The sequence below is a fragment of the Danio rerio genome, chromosome 24, assembly GCF_052040795.2.
Source record: "Danio rerio strain M-AB ecotype USA chromosome 24, GRCz13ab, whole genome shotgun sequence".
NCBI classification, from domain to species: domain Eukaryota; kingdom Metazoa; phylum Chordata; class Actinopteri; order Cypriniformes; family Danionidae; genus Danio; species Danio rerio.
In genome coordinates, this window is record NC_141044.1 from 41,585,910 (window position 1) to 41,602,307 (window position 16,398).

The following is a 16,398-nucleotide window of genomic DNA, read 5'->3' on the forward strand; positions in this document are numbered from 1 at the left end:
TGACATCAAACGATCAAAAAAATGATGCTAACCTGCACAAACGTTCGTTTTTGCAGCACAAATCAGCACAAACGTTGCACAAACTAATGGCATAGTTTAGGGGATTGTTTGTTTTTATGGGGTGCCAACTTGACAGAGGTCAATATAAAGACTTTTGGGAACGCCTTTATGTTTCTCTGCTGAACTTGAAAATTTAATTGGCTGAATTGTAGAGATGCTGGACTAAGAACGTGTGGGGGTTGAATCGAGATCATGAATAATTGTGCAGTCCTAGCTGGAATAGTTGGTGGTTCATTCCACTGTAGTGACCTCTGAAATAGAGACTGAGCAGAAAGAAAATGACTGAATATTGCATTATTTAAAAGTGCATCTAGACACATTGACAGCACAGTGCATGAGATTTAGCATTTACATCAAGTTCTTTGCATCAAGTTTCTCTTCACAAGCTTAAAAAACCCACCTCATATCCTGACGGAGACGCTCAGCGCACCTGTTGAAGATTTGTGTTGGCTGATGAGAAATACTCTAGTGTGTGCGTGTGGATATTTCACATGAGAGCAGGAAGATGACCTCTGACCTTTGATCTCGGTGGAGTTCGTGTTTCTGTTGAGTCCCTCAGGTTCTCACGGCCTCTGCAGGTGAACATCATTTCAAACACATTCCAGGATCCTGCACCTGCAGCGCACCATGTGTGTGTGTGTGTGCGCGCGCATCACTCAGCAAGCCGTGATAACGACACAAAAGCCTCTTTGGATCCGACCGCTCGCTCCGACACCAGTCACAGAGAAGATGATGAAAATGCCGTCACAACATCGCCTCTTTTTCGGCTTCTCCTTCTGTTTCGCTCTGAATAATGGGGGGAAATAAAAGCGGGTTAACACACAGGATTCTGGACAGCCATCTGACACGCTCCAGAAATGTTAATTCTAGCAGAACATCACAAACATTCCACTGGAACATCAGAAACATTCCGATGGAATATCGGGAACGTTTGACTGGAAAAGCACTGTCTTCACCTCAGCATATTCCACCAAAACATTACAGAGAGTTTAATACTGCAACATTGCTGCTTTTGGGAATCACCAGCATGAATGTAAACCAGATGTTTTTCTCAGAAAGAGATGCTGTAGTACATACAACTACTTTATATAGTACTTCATTTGGTAATTTATTAATTAATTAATACATTCTTTTAATTTTATATTAATATACTTGTTGTGTCATGATAGAAACTGCAATTACCACAACAGATTTTTTATTCATTTTCCTTTGGCTTAGTCTCCGTTTCAGAGGTCGCCACAGTGGAATGAACCGCCAACTGCTCCAGCATATGTTTTACACAGCGGATGCCTTTCCAGCTACAACCTAGTTCTGAGAAACACCCATACACACTCATTCACACACACACTCATACACTATGGCCAACTTAGTTCATCCAATTCCCCTATAGCGCATGTGTTTGGGCAATGGGGGAAACTGGAGCACCTGGAGGAAACCCATGCCAACATTGGGAAAACATACAAACTCCACACAGAAATGCCAACTGACTTAGCCGAGGCTCGAACCAGTGACCTTCTTGCTGTGGGGCGACAGTGCTAACCTCTGAGTCACTGTGATGCCCAAGTGTAGTGATATAATTTAAAAGATAATAATTGACGAATAAATTACCAAATACATTTGTTTATGTTACAGTTTTATTCCAAAGTTTGAACTCAATTATTTCCTCAACATTCTACACACAATCCCCCATAATGACAATGTGAAAAAAGAGTTTTTGAAATTCTTGCAAATTTTTTAAAACTAAAAAAGGAGTAAAATCACATGTATATCAGTCTTCACAGCCTTTGGTCAATACTTTGTTGATGCACCTTTGGCAGTGATTACAGCTTCAAGTCTTTTTGAATATGATGCCACAAGCTCTGCACACCTGTCTTTGGAAATGTTTGCCCATTCCTCTTTGCAGTACCTCTCAAGCTCTATCAGGTTGGATGGGAAGCGACGGTGTACAGCCATTTTCAGATCTCTCCTGAGATGTTCAATAGGATTTAGGTCTGGGCTCTGGCTGGGCCACTCAAGGACATTCACCGAGTTGTTGTGAAGCCACTCCATTGATATTTTGGCAGTGTGCTTTGGGTCATAGTCCTGCTGGAAGATGAACCGTCGTCCCAGTCTGAGGTCAAGAGCACTCTGAAGAAGGTCTTCATTCAGGATGTCTCTGTTCATTGCTGCATTCATCTTTCCCTCTATCCTGACTAGTCTTCCAGTTCCTGCTGCTGAAACACATCCCCACAGCATGATGCTTCCACCACCATGCTTCACTGTAGGGTGATGAGCGCTGCCTGGTTTTCTCCAAACGTAACACCTGGCATTCACTCCGAAGATTTCAATTTTAGTCTCATGAGACCAAATTATTTAGTTAGTATGATCTGAGAGTCCTTCAGATGCCTTTTGGCAGATTCCAGACAGGGAGCGGCTTCCGTCTGGCTACTCTACCATACAGGCCTGATTGGTGGATTGCTGCACAGATGGTTGTCCTTCTTTAAGGCTCTCCTCTCTCCACAGAAGAGCGCTGGAGCTCAGACAGAGTGACAATCGGGTTATTAATCACCTTCCTGACTAAGGCCCTTCTCCCCTGATCACTCAGCTTAGATGGCCGGCCAGCTCTAGGAAAAGTCCTGGTGGTTAAACATCTTCCGCTTACAGATGATGGAGGCCGCTGTGCTCATTGGAACTTTCAGAGCAGCAGGAATGTTTGTGTAACCTTCCCCAGCCTTGTGCCTCCAGACAATCCTGTCTCAGAGGTCTACAGACAATTCCTTTGTCTTCATGCTTGGTTTGTGCTTTGACATGCACTGTCAACCCTGGCCCTTATATAGACAGGTGTACGCCTTTTCAAATCATGTCCAATCAACTGAATTTTTTATTTTTTATTTTTATTTTTAATAAATTTGCAACAATTTCAAAAACTCTTTTTTCACATTGTCATTATGGGGGATTGTGTGGAGAATTTATAGGAAATAAATTAATTTAATCCATTTTGGAATAAGACTGTAACATGATGAAATGTGGAAAAAGTGAAGCGCTATCAATACTTTCCGGATACACTGTAAATAATTAAATTAATTTAATAATAAAATAGTTTTTCCTCTTGGGTTTTTCCCAAATTGGCTTATGTAAAATTTATATATACCAAACTATATAGTTTCGTTCCTGAGCTACAGATAAGTAACTGCACACACACACATACCCACACATACACACTGGGTGGTCTCCACAATGAAAACAGTGTGTGTGTGTGTGTGGGTGCATCTTTGATCACAGTGTGTGTATTTCTATGTGTGTGTGTTTGAAAAGTTTTAGGATCATCATTTGTGAACTAGAATGCTTCTTACACTTTAAATTAAATTAAACCCAGACTCCACCTAACAAGTCCACTGGGAATACATGAGGAATGTGTGTGAGTGTGTGTGTGTGTGTGTGTGTGTGTGTGTGTGTGTGTGTGTGTGTGTGTGTGTGTGTGTGTGTGTGTGTGTGTGTGTCTGGCAGACTTGCCTCTTTTCTTGGCAAAGGAAATGAGGAGCTAAAAATTGATTTCATGCTGTAGAAAGAGCGCTGTAGAGAATGATGAGAGAGGGAGAGAGCCACCTGACCGCGTGATGGATGGTGTGTATGTAGACAATGCCTCACACATACGCGCTCAGGGTTTGAACGAGCTGTCTGACGCTCTTAAAGCCTTTTGTTGCGCTTCTTCTGTCTGTCCTTCAGATTGTCCAGATTGTTTTCCCATAGCAGCGTGGAAGCTCCGCCTCCTGATCGCCATGGAGACGCCGATCTGCATCCCCGAACGCACCGACGGACTTTTTAGAGCACATGGAAAATGCAACTTTAAATAAAGACAACTGAAAGAGCAAGGTCAGGAGTGGACATGGAGCAAAAACACATTAAAGATCATCCAAACGGACTTCTTCATATGTGTTCCTGCGTCTGTGCATGTTATTTGAAAGATAAATAATGTTTGTCTAAATAATTGTTCATTTGAACAGACTTTATCAAACCCTCAAACGACTTTAGGTCTGATGTCAGCAGTCCAGAGCTTACAGAGACGTGCTTTTCACAATAAGCTTCCCTTTCAGAAATACATCACATAATATAAGTTGAAATCTCATATTCTTTTAGCATGAAAGTAGGGATGTTTGGAAGGATGAATTTTTGGATGGATGGATGAATGGATGTTTGTTTGGATGGATGGATGTTTAGATGGATGGATGGATGGATGGATGGATGGATGGATGGATAAATGGATGTTTGGATGAATGGACGTTTGGATGGATGAATGTTTAGATGGTTAGATGGATGTTTGGATAGATGGATAGTTGGATGTTTGGATAGATGGATGTTTGGATGGATGGATATTTGGATGGATGGATGGATGAATGGATGGATGGTTAGATGGATAGATGGATGTCTGAATAGATTAATGAATGGATGTTTGGATGGATGGAAAGATTTTTGGATGGATGGATGGATAGATGGATGGATGGATGGATGGATGGATGGATGGATGGATGGATGGATGGATGGATGGACGGATGGATGTTTGGATGGCTGGATGGATGTTTGAATAGATTGATGGATGGATGAATGGATGTTTGGATAGATGGATGTTTGGATGGATGGATATTTGGATGGATGGATGTTTAGATGGATAGATGGATGTCTGGATAGATTAATGAATGGATGTTTGGATGGATGGAAAGATTTTTGAATGGATGGATGGATGTTTGGATGGACGGATCGATGTTTGGGTGGATGGCTGGATGGATGGATGTTTGTATGGATAGATGGCTGGATGTTTGGATGGCTGAATGGATGTTTGAATAGATTGATGGATGGATGAATGGATTTTTGGATGGTTGAATGGATGGATGTTTGGATAGAGATTTGGATGGCTAGATGTTTGGATGGATGCTTGGATGAGTGGATGGATGTTTGGATGGAAGCATATTTGGATGAATGAATGGATGTTTGGATGGATGGATGGATGTTTGGATGAATGGATAGACATTTAGATGGAAAATAAAGCAATGATGGATGCATAAATATCCAGATGGCTGAATGGACGGACGGATGGATTGATAGATGGATGGACGAGAAACTGAATTTGGATAGATGTGACATGTGGATAAATGGTTGGATGGGTGAGTGGATAGAAGACTGGATGATAAACTCAAATTGGATGGATGGACTGAAGGAAAAAGCGATGGATGAATAGATGGATAGATGGATGGATAGGTGGGTGGATGAATAGAGGACTGGATGAAAAACTGAAGTTGGATGGATGGATGTGTGGGTGATTTAAGGACAAAGCGATGGATGGATGGATGATAAACTGAAGTTGGATGGATGGGTGGATGAAAAATGGACTGGATGATAAACTGAAGTTGGAATGACAAAACGATGGATGGATGGATGAATGGATGGATAAATGGATGGATGGATGTATGGATGGATGGATAGATGGATGGATGGATGGATGGGTGGACTGAAGGACAAAGCAATGTATGGTTGGATGGATGGATGGATGGATGGATGGATGAATGGATGGTTGGATGGATGACAGATGGATTAAACACTGTTATGAATGGGGTGTCAGTATAATATTTCAAACAGAGGGCACAATAATGGTTGTGTTGTTAGGGTGTTGCTACATTGTTTTAAGCTGTTCTGTTCTGCGTGCTTCAACAAACAGCAACAAGCACAAAATCCAGAACATGAAGCCCATAAACACACAGAGTAAATGTCAAACTGTAGTCCAACTGTATCTTACGGTTGAATTTGACTGTAACTGTACTCTGAGTCATGAGTCCCATCAGGGTCGTCTCAGTGTTTAGTAGCCCGCTCAGTCTTCCTGGCAGAACGAAAAAGTCTCCATCAGGCTGGAAAGAAACTTAAGTTCTTCTACAGATGCTCAGTTGGCCTGAACTCTGCGCTGGGATATTAATCTTTTGGTTTTGAGTCACTCTCACATACATTTTATGGCATGTTATGGGTCACTGTCACGTTGAAAGATCATCTCAGTCTCACGGAGAATGCATGTTAGAGCATTATTTTCCTTCTGTCTTTATGAGTTTTCCAGCGCTCGCCACAGTAAAGTGTGTTACCAGCACCAGGCCTGACTCTGTGGATAGTTCCTCCTGCTGTGATGTGCATCGTGCCAAACATCGTGCAGAGCATTAAGAACCAAATTTGCGCTTATCAGCCCGTAGAATCTTCCTCCAAACTGTCCAACTAGTGTTTTGCGTGCACTCGGGCCAAACACCAGCTGAGATGTGATACAAGTCTGCTTTGAACAAATTCCTTCAAACGTGCCGAGCAAATTGAAAAAAGGAGAAATGGAAGGTTCTGGAGTTGCCAAGTTAAATCCCAGACGCTGTGGGGGAACTGAGGCAGGCAGAACACGCAAGGAAACCTCTAATACTGCACTGCACTTCAAAGTAACACACACACACAGCGCATCCCGGAGAAACACACACACCGAATAAAAGGACTTTAATTTGAAGCACCTGTGAGCTGTTTAATCGCTCACTGCAAGACTCCACCAGTGTGAACTCTGATATTAACCGAGGAATTTGAGAAATATTACAGGTTAAATAGAACTTAGGATCTAGTTATTGTCGAATTTGAGTTTGAAAAGACATGCATACATAATGAAGCACTTACATATAAAGGGGAAATTATTATATTTAATTTATCCACCCATTAAAACATACATCCATGCATTTAACCATCCATCCAAACATCCATCCATCAATCTATCCATCCAAACATCCATCCATCTAAACATCCACCCATCCATCCAAACATCCAAATATTCATCCATCCATAAAAATTCATCCAACCAAATATCCATCTATTCATTCATCCATCCATCCAAACATCGATCCATTAATCTATCCACCCATCTATCCAAACATCCATCCAAATATCAATCCATTAAAAACATCATCCATCCAAACATCCATCCGTTCAACCACCATCCATCCATCCATCCATCCATCAATCCATCCATAAAAATTCATCAATCCATCTATTTAACCATCCATCCATAAAAATTCATCCATCCATCCATTCATTCATCCATCCATCCATTCAACCCTCCAAACATCCATCCATACAATCATCCATCCAATCATCCATTCATCCAAACATACATTAAAACATCCATCCATCAATCTATTCATCCAAACATCAATCCATCCATCCATTCATCCATCCATCCATCCATCCATCCATCCATCCATCCATCCATCCATCCATCCATCCATCCATTCATCCATCCATCCATCCATCCATCCATCAATCTATCCATCTAAACATCCATTCATCTATCCAAACATCCATACATCCATCCAAATATCATCCATAAAAAAATCATCCATCCGTTCAACCATCCATCCACCCATCCAAACATCCATCCATCCATTCAAATATCCATCCATCCAAAGATTCATTCAAACATCAATCCATCCATCCATCTATCCAAATATCCATCAATCTATCCATCTAAACATCCATTCATCTATCCAAACATCCATACATCCATCCAAATATCCATCCATAAAAAATCATCCATCCGTTCAACCATCCATCCACCCATCCAAACATCCATCCATCCATCCATTCAAATATCCATCCATCCAAAGATTCATTCAAACATCAATCCATCCATCCATCTATCCAAATATCCATCCATCCATAAAAATTCTTCCATCCAAACATCCATCCATCTGTTCAACCATCCAAACATCCATCCAAACATCTATCCATCTATCCATCCATCCATCCATCCATCCAAACATCCAAATATCCATCCATCCATAAAAAATTCATCCAGCCGTTCAACCATCCAAACTTCATCCATCCAAACATCCATCCATCCAAACATTAATCCATCTATCCATCCATCCAAACATCAATCCATCCATCTTTCAGTTGCAGCAAATTAATGGTGGAGAGGCGTGGCTAAGCATGTTTTATCCAATCATCTGAACTGATGTCATTAGAGAAGGACTGGCTGTCCAGAGCGGAAGTATCAAGTATGGTCAGGGCTGGAGCAAGCTGAACTGTTGCTCTAGGCAAACGATGATCACACAGCCTTCAACTTGAAAGTAAAACTGGAAGAACGGGGGGTGGGTCACAGAGGAAATTGAGGACAGGGGGCTTTTGTCGCAGATGAAAGTGAGGACCGGGGGGCTTCCAAGTGGAGCTGCACACTGGTGGTGGTGTGGTGAGACCCCCCTCATGATAGTGAAGCGCTTTGGATGTATGGCCATACATGATGATACATGTGTTATATAAATGCACATTACCTACTTATTTACACTCACCTTGATCTGCCACTGGCCAGAATAAGACATAGCCACGCCCCCACTGGTTTTGAGTAAGGACCCAGCTAGCAAAATTCATGTAGCTCAAATCCGACCCTCACCAGGCCCACATACTGCATGGAATGATGGCTCTAGGGCGGTCCGCTCCTGTTTGTCAGACCTGGGCCACAAATTAAACCAAAGCAATACCACATATTAGCCAGAAGTCAACCAAATGAACCAGAACTGACCCTATTCTGGGCCACAGTGTGCTTTTATTCTGGCCCAGATCTGGCCCACACCAGACACTTACATCTGGACCACATACGGAATAGAATGATGGCTCTAGGGCGGTCCGCTCCTGTTTGTCAGATCTGGGCCACAAATAAGCAAAAGCAATACCACATATTAGCCAGAATTTACCCAAATGGACCAGAAATGACCCTATTTTGGACCACAGCTTGCTTTTATTCTGGCCCAGATCTGGCCTACCCCTTACACTTGCTGGGTATGACAAAGTACAAAAATCCCAGCATGCATTGCAGTATGAATACATTCTATAGCTAGGTTCTTAAAAGTTACAGCAGCCCAAAATCTAATTTATATCAAGAGGTTGAGGGCTATAAACCCAAGTAAAGCAAACACTTTTCTCCATGATGTTGACTTTAGTCTATGTGGTCCACATATGTTTTAAGATAACTGGGCCACATTTGCCATATCTTCTCTGGGCCGCTTTAGGCTCAAATCCACTTTAGCCAGAGATTACTGCGCCGAAATTCGCCAAAAGTGGCCCACATATGTTTTAAGATAACTGGGCCACATTTTCCATATCTTCTCTGGGCCACTATAGGCTAACGGCTGCATTAGCCAGAGTTTACTGTGCCGAATATTTGCCAAAAGTGGCAAACATGTTTCAAAATAACCAGGCCACATTTGCCATATTTTCTCTGGGCCACATAAGGCTCACAGCCACAATAACCAGAGCCTACTATGCCAAATATTTGCCAAAACTGGCCCACATATGTTTTAAAAATAACTGGGTCAAATTTGCCGTATCTTCTCTGGGTCGATTTAGGCTCACAGCTGCAATAACCAGAGATTACTGTGCCGAATATTTGCCAAAAGTGGCCCACATATGTTTTAAAATAACTTGACCACATTTGCCATATTTTCTCTGGGCCACATAAGGCCCACAGCCGCAATAACCAGAGCTTACTGTGCCAAATATTTGCCAAAAGTGGCCCACATATGTTTTTAAATAACTGGGCCACATTTGCCATATCTTCTCTGGGCCGCTTTAGGCTCACAGCCACAATAACCAGAGCTTACTGTGCCAAATATTTGCCAAAAGTGGCCCACATATGTCTTAAGATAACTGGGCCACATTTGCACCTACACATGTGAGCCACTTTAGGTTTAGACCCAGATTACTCTTAAATGACTGTCACATTTTTGCCAACTGTGGCCCATATTTGTCTTCCATCATTTGGGCCAAATTGATCATTTTCCACATGGGCCACATTAGGCTCACACTCAGATTACAATTAGCCTTAAGTGCCAAATCTTAGCCTTAAATGGCCCATATATTAATTTGAATCTTTGCCCCCCCTTTGCCATTGTACAGATGGGCCACTTCAGGCTCACGTTCATTTTGTCTGGGCCGAAAGAAGACCACCAGTGCCGCATAACTGCTTAAAGTGGCGGTTGTTGGGGGGTTGTTGGGTGATGGGGTCTCAAAGTGAATAATTGGGTAGGGGGGGTGGGGGGTTGCACTTTCAATTATTTCTCCAAGAGAAAAAAGGGCAGGTGTTCAAGCATCCAAAGCGCCATCTCTGCACGTGCCTGAAACACTGATTACCAGGACTACACATACACCCCACATTCACACACACAGTGCTGAGTCTTGTTTACCTGTAACTTTACAGAAGCATTTCCTAATCCAGTCTTACCATGTTTCCTGACCCTTGTTTTGTTCTTTGTTTATCCTGTTTGCCACCTGCACCAACCTCTGCCTGTGACCTGGACTACGCTTCTGGTGTACCCTCATGAATACTCGTATTTTTTCCCAAGGTCCAAGTTCAAAGGTTTGACATCTACATACATTATCAATGACTAAAATTAATGACAAAACTGTGCTAACTGATAAATGATTTGTATAACACATAACTAACAGTGACTGTAAAATATGCATTCAGATATGGGAGTGTCATATTTAGAGTTTTAATAAGGAGGCTATAAAGCTATATTTTGATTGGTTGTTGTGCTAGTTTTGTTTAACCGGCTCACAAATGGGTTTTCCTTGCGGGCACATGTTGAAGAGCCACCATTATGTGTGGGAAAAATATGCTTTCCATTAAAAAAAGGTCATTTAAATGAATCTGCCTGCAATTCTGAGAAGATATTCAGTCTATTAACAGAAAACAAAATGACTGCCTTGCAATTATCTCTGCATGTTCAAAATGAGACCAAAGATCTTCAAGTTTACACGATATATAAATTATTTCTATATAATTTAACAGCTTTTTAACCAAACACTTTTGCTCCTTGGCTAAATTTGCTTGATCTAATGCCAAAACGAACATGTGTTTCAGTGGTCTTCAAGTCTCTCACTGAACGTGTTGAGATGATTAAAGCCGCACGCTGCGTCTCTCTTCACCTGCTAATGAGAAACGCAAACTTGGGAATTGTTCTTCAGATGGAGAGAGACTCAATTTCTAATTGTAGTAGCTCAGTGTTAGCATGTGTGTGTGTGTGTGTGTGTGTGTGTGTGTGTGTGTGTGTGTGTGTGTGTGTGCGCGCTTTGGTAATCCTCAAGACGTTCTTTAATTGATTCGTGTTGAAATAAAGGATGAAGTTTCCACCTTAAACCCTGTAACTTGAGAGAGAGAGAGAGAGAGAGAGAGAGAGAGAGAGAGAGAGAGAGAGAGAGAGAGAGAGAGAGAGCAAAGAGAATGAGAGAGATTGAGTTAGTATGGAGGTTCTAGTAGCGCAAGATAGCAAAGTATTCTGGCCCAGATTTGGCACAGCAGGCATTCACCCGGCTCTGGTATACAGCATGTGGGCCAAACATGGCCCTGGTTTAGCAGAGGTGGCACCGTCTTTAAGGCGGCACACAATACTTAGGCCATAAGGAAAATGTAGTATTTGGCCCAGATGGTAATAATTGACATGTGGACCATGTAAGTTTGGTCTATCTTGATCCACATTTAAAATACATGTTTATTATTTTCAAATAAAGATTTTTTTACCAATTTTGAGAAAAAGCACGCCCATATCACGCCTAAAGCACGATAATTAATGGGCTTATTCATTTATTTGCAGTCGTGACACACCAACATATCTGGCCCAGTTCAGTCCCAGTTATGGATTATTAACTTGGCTGAGACTTAGCCCAGGTAAATGTTTGGCCCTTGTTTGGAAGCCAGACTGCCAAGCAAGAGCTGATTGTGTGGGCCAAAGATATTTTGCTATGTGGGAGGAAACATGCTAAAGGAACAGTTCACCAAAAAAATATTAGTTTACATCAGAAGATTTTTAGCTCAAACTCTTCTTGCTGATCCTTAAAAAATCATTGGCTGCATCTGAAATCACTATTAATAATATAGTGCAGGACGGCACTGTGGCTCAGTGGTTAGCATTGTCACCTGACTGTCCTGACTGGGTCAGTTGGGTTTTCTATGTGAAGTTTGCATGTTCTCCTCGTGTTGGCATGCTCCAGTATTAAACACATTGATGCCAGAGGTCAGAGGAGAATGGCCAGACTGGTTCTAGCTGACAGAAAGGCAACCGTAACTATAAGCACTCTTTACAACCGAGGTCTGCAGAAGAGCATCTCTGAACACACAACACGTCCAGCTTTGAGGCAGATGAGCTACAGCAGCAGAAGAACACACCGGGTGCCACTCCTGTCAGCTAAAAACAGGAAACTAAGGCTACAATTCAAACAGACTCACCAAAACTGGACAATAGAAGATTGGAGAAACGTTGCTGCTCTGATGAGTCTCCATTTCTGCTGCCACATTCGGATGGTCGGGTCAGAATTTGGCCTCAACAACATGAAAGCATGGATCCATCCTGCCTTGTATCAACGGTTCAGGCTGGTGGTGGTGGTATAATTAGTTGGGGGAGATTTTCTTGGCACACTTTGGGTCCATTAGTACCAATTGAGCATTGTGTCAACGCCACAGCCTACCTGAGTATTGTTGCTGACCATGTCCATCCCTTTAGGACCCCAGTGTCTCCATCTTCTGATGGCTACCTCCAGCAGGATAACGCACCATGTCATAAAGCGTGAATCATCTCAGACTGGTTTCTTGAACATGACAATGAGTTCACAGATCTCAAATGGCCTCCACAGTCACCAGAGCTCCATCCAATAGAGCTCCTTAGGGATGTGGAGGAACGGGAGATTCACATCATGGATGTGCAGCCGACAAATCTGCAGCAACTGTGTGATGCTATCATGTCACTATGGAGCAAAACCTCTGAGGAATATTTCCAGTACCTTGTTGAATCTACGCCACGAAGGATTAAAGCAAAAAGGGGTCCGACCCGGTACTACAGTAGTAAGGTGTACCTAATAAAGTGGCCGGTGAGAGTATACAATCTACTCATCCTCATCCTGGATTCTGCAAGCATATAAAACAGCATGTTATATCCTTTTGAGAGTCAAACCGTAAGAACAGCTCTTGAGTGGAAATTTGCTGCCGCCGTCTCCGTGCTGTACAGACCTTTGTGTAGCTTTTTACCTCCAGACTAATGAATTTACCGAGATGATGTTACAGCACTTTGCGGGACTATTTCACCTTAAATACTGGGCTTTTAGCAGACGCTTTGTATCTTAAATGACCTACAGTAACGCTAATTGCAGGTTCTGTCCCCCCGGAGCAGCCTGGAGTTAAATGTCCTGCTGAAGGCTACAATGGTGACAGAGAGCGATTGTAATCTATGTTTCTCAGGTCCCGGGTCGCCCCTGTATACTTGGACGTGAAACCGCAACCTTTGTGTTTGCAGCCCAGATCCTGAACTTGGCACTCATATACTGTACACTCTTCAAAAGAAAGCTTCCAAATAAATTAGCATTTCCTCAAGGAAAGCAGAGCATGTAGAGCAGAAAAAGGGACAGCGGTAAAGTTTAAGGTGCACATGAAGTCAGCAACCTCATGTCGGAAATATACTACACACATATGAACGCCAAAGCAATTCACAATGCAACTCAAGTTATATGATAACACTGATGGTCCATTTGAGTGTTTGTAGACTGATCATGCTAGTAACATGCTAGTAACATGTTAGTAACATGCTAATTCATGCTAAAATCATGCTAGTAACATGCTAATTCCTGCTAGAATCATGCTAGTAACGTGCTTAATCAAGCTAGAATCATGCTAACAACATGCTAATTCATGCTAGAATCATGCTAGTAACATGTTCATTTATGCTAGTAACATGCTAATTCATGCTAGAATCATGCTAACAACATGCTAATTCATTCTAGAAACATGCTAGTCATGCTAACACCATGCTAACAACATGCCAATTCATGCTAGAATCATGCTAGTAACATGTTAATTCATGCTAGAATCATGCTAACAACATGCTAATTCATGCTAGAAACATTCTAGTCATGCTAGAATCATGCTAGTAACATGCTAATTAATGCTAGAAACATGCTAAATCATGCTAGAATCATGTTAACAACATGCTAATTCATGCTAGAAACATGCTAGTCATGCTAGAATCATGCTAGTAACATGCTAGAATCATGCTAGTAACATGCTAATTCATGCTAGAATCATGATAATTCATGCTAGAATCATGCTAGTAACATGCTAGAATCATGCTAATTCATGCTGGAATCATGCTAGTAACATGCTAATTCATGCTAGAATCATGCTAACAACATGCTAATTAATGCTAGAATCAAGCTAACAACATGCTTATTTGTGCTAGAATCATGCTAATATCATGCTAATTCATGCTAGTAACATGCTAATTCAAGTCTTTCGGACTCTGCTTTTTAAGCCACCATAAAGTTTGTCCTCAAACTTTAATAATCTAGTTGAACATATTTCCTAAACTGCTTATCGATTGATCAGAATTCACGTACGGTTAAAATGCCAATGAACTCCCGCAAGTAAACATACGTGCAGACACAAAATGTCACTTTACTATGGAGGGACGACTGCGCTGGCTGATTATATCCCTGCTTTATACAAACTATACATTTCGAGAATGAAGCGCGGCCATGGCTGGAAAACAATGGATTAAAGCATCGCATGTCACTTCAGTAGAAGGCGTGAATTAATTTAGCTAAACTGCGACATGGTCATCTTGCGGAAATATTCCCAAGGATCCATTAGGTAATGTTTTTCCCTCTCTCTGTTGGCAAAGCGCTGTCAACAAATATTTTTCCTCCACTTCCCATAATGCACAGCGAATCGGCCTACGGCAGCTGGATTAGTCCAAAAGGTGCAGTACTTTTTGCTGTTGGGTCTGTTTTAGTTCGGATCATATTCTCACCACAAACGAATCGCTCCAGGGTTCGTTTGAAAGCGTACCGAGACCACCTCTTCAATCAGGTCTTGGTAAACTTTTTTGGTCCGCTTTTGGTGCGCACTCAAGTACAATTGCTGCATTCACACCTGCCCAAACAAACCGCACCAAGAGGGAAAACGAACTCTAGTGCAAATCAATCAAACTAAAGAAGGCAGGTTTGAAAGCACCCTTAAGCCTGGTTTATACTTCTGAGTCAAGTGATTGGCGTGAACCACGGCGCTTGAAACGCGCATAGCTGTGCATTTATACTTCTGCGCGCTGTTTCTGTTGGTCTGTAATAACACTTCCGAGACACTAGTTGGCAGTGAGGTGTTTATGTTCCTATGTGTCAAGTTTCTTTGCTGGTGTTTTGTTTTTTCTTAGAGCTTCCTGAACATACAAGTAGCTCAAACTCACTCATTTTGAGGCAGGAGCTGGCGGACGTGCAACAACTTTAACCATGAGGTAAACTCAAAACAAAACTTTCCATTCGGAGCTCCTTTATGGGACTCCACACTTGTGAACAATCACTCTATGGGGCTCGCGCAGCTCTCGGTCTCACCCAGACTCGTCAGCGATACCAAGCCGACCAATCACAGAGCTTGCGCTACGCATCATAGCGACGTGTAGTTACATTTTTTGAGAGGTGCGAGTCAGCGACACTGGCGAACACGGCGTAGGGCTATGCGTCAACACGTAGCCTGGGGCGTACCATTTGCGTGCGTTTGACGCAAGTGTGCCGCAAGCCTGCGTTTGAGTGAAGGTCTCGGCCATTAGATCGCCCCCTGGGGGCTGGCTGCAGTACAAGTCATAAAGCCCGCCTCCTCTGTGTTAATGAAGGAGACTTGAGCCCAAATAAAAAAATTAATTACACTTGCAATAAACTGTCCCGAAAGATGGTTCTGGTGGATTAAGGCACTGGTTATTGCGCTGAAATAGGTGCAGATCTTCATTTTTGTAAACAGTTTGTTTTTAGCAGTAATTTAATGCTGGGCGTGTCATCGTGATTGACAGCTGTGATTGACACTTTCTCAAAGCAGACCGTCTGAGCTTCGGCAGGAGACTGAAGTGTTATTATTCGATTTCTGTGTTATTTTACCATGACAAAATGAGTTCAGTAGTAAACTACAGTTTCTGACATACATGATCCTGGTGGAACACTGTTTATTCGCTAAGGTCAGGGCTTTTTTCGGGCTTTATTAGTTTGCTGATACACGTACGCCTAGCCACCCAGATAGCAAAATACACTAGGGCCAGTTCCTGCTAGATTCCAGCCGAAGACTTACCCCTCAGAGCTCAGACTGACTACCTCTGCTGGATGCCTGGACTCACTGCCCGAATCCAGCCCGAGTCAATCGAGCCAGATGCGGCGGCCGAGTGAGCCGGCGCTGCCGCATGCGAGCCGGAATCAGCCCGCGACGCCGCGAGTAGGTTATGCGCTGCGGACCGGAGCTGGCGCGATTGAATATATAAAACCCTCATATTTGTTAACGTT

The 16,398-nt window shown here is 42.5% G+C and overlaps 1 long non-coding RNA gene across 1 annotated transcript; it reads right to left on the minus strand.

The window, feature by feature from the left end:
* Nucleotides 1-460: 460 nt before the first annotated feature.
* LOC141380769 (uncharacterized) lies at nt 461-13,126 on the minus strand. Its single transcript, XR_015525420.1, has 5 exons — nt 12,559-13,126; nt 12,320-12,463; nt 8,388-8,547; nt 578-846; nt 461-490 (listed from the first exon to the last, which is right to left on the minus strand). It is a non-coding gene; the product is annotated as an uncharacterized LOC141380769 (long non-coding RNA).
* Between the last annotated feature and the right edge of the window lie 3,272 nt (nt 13,127-16,398).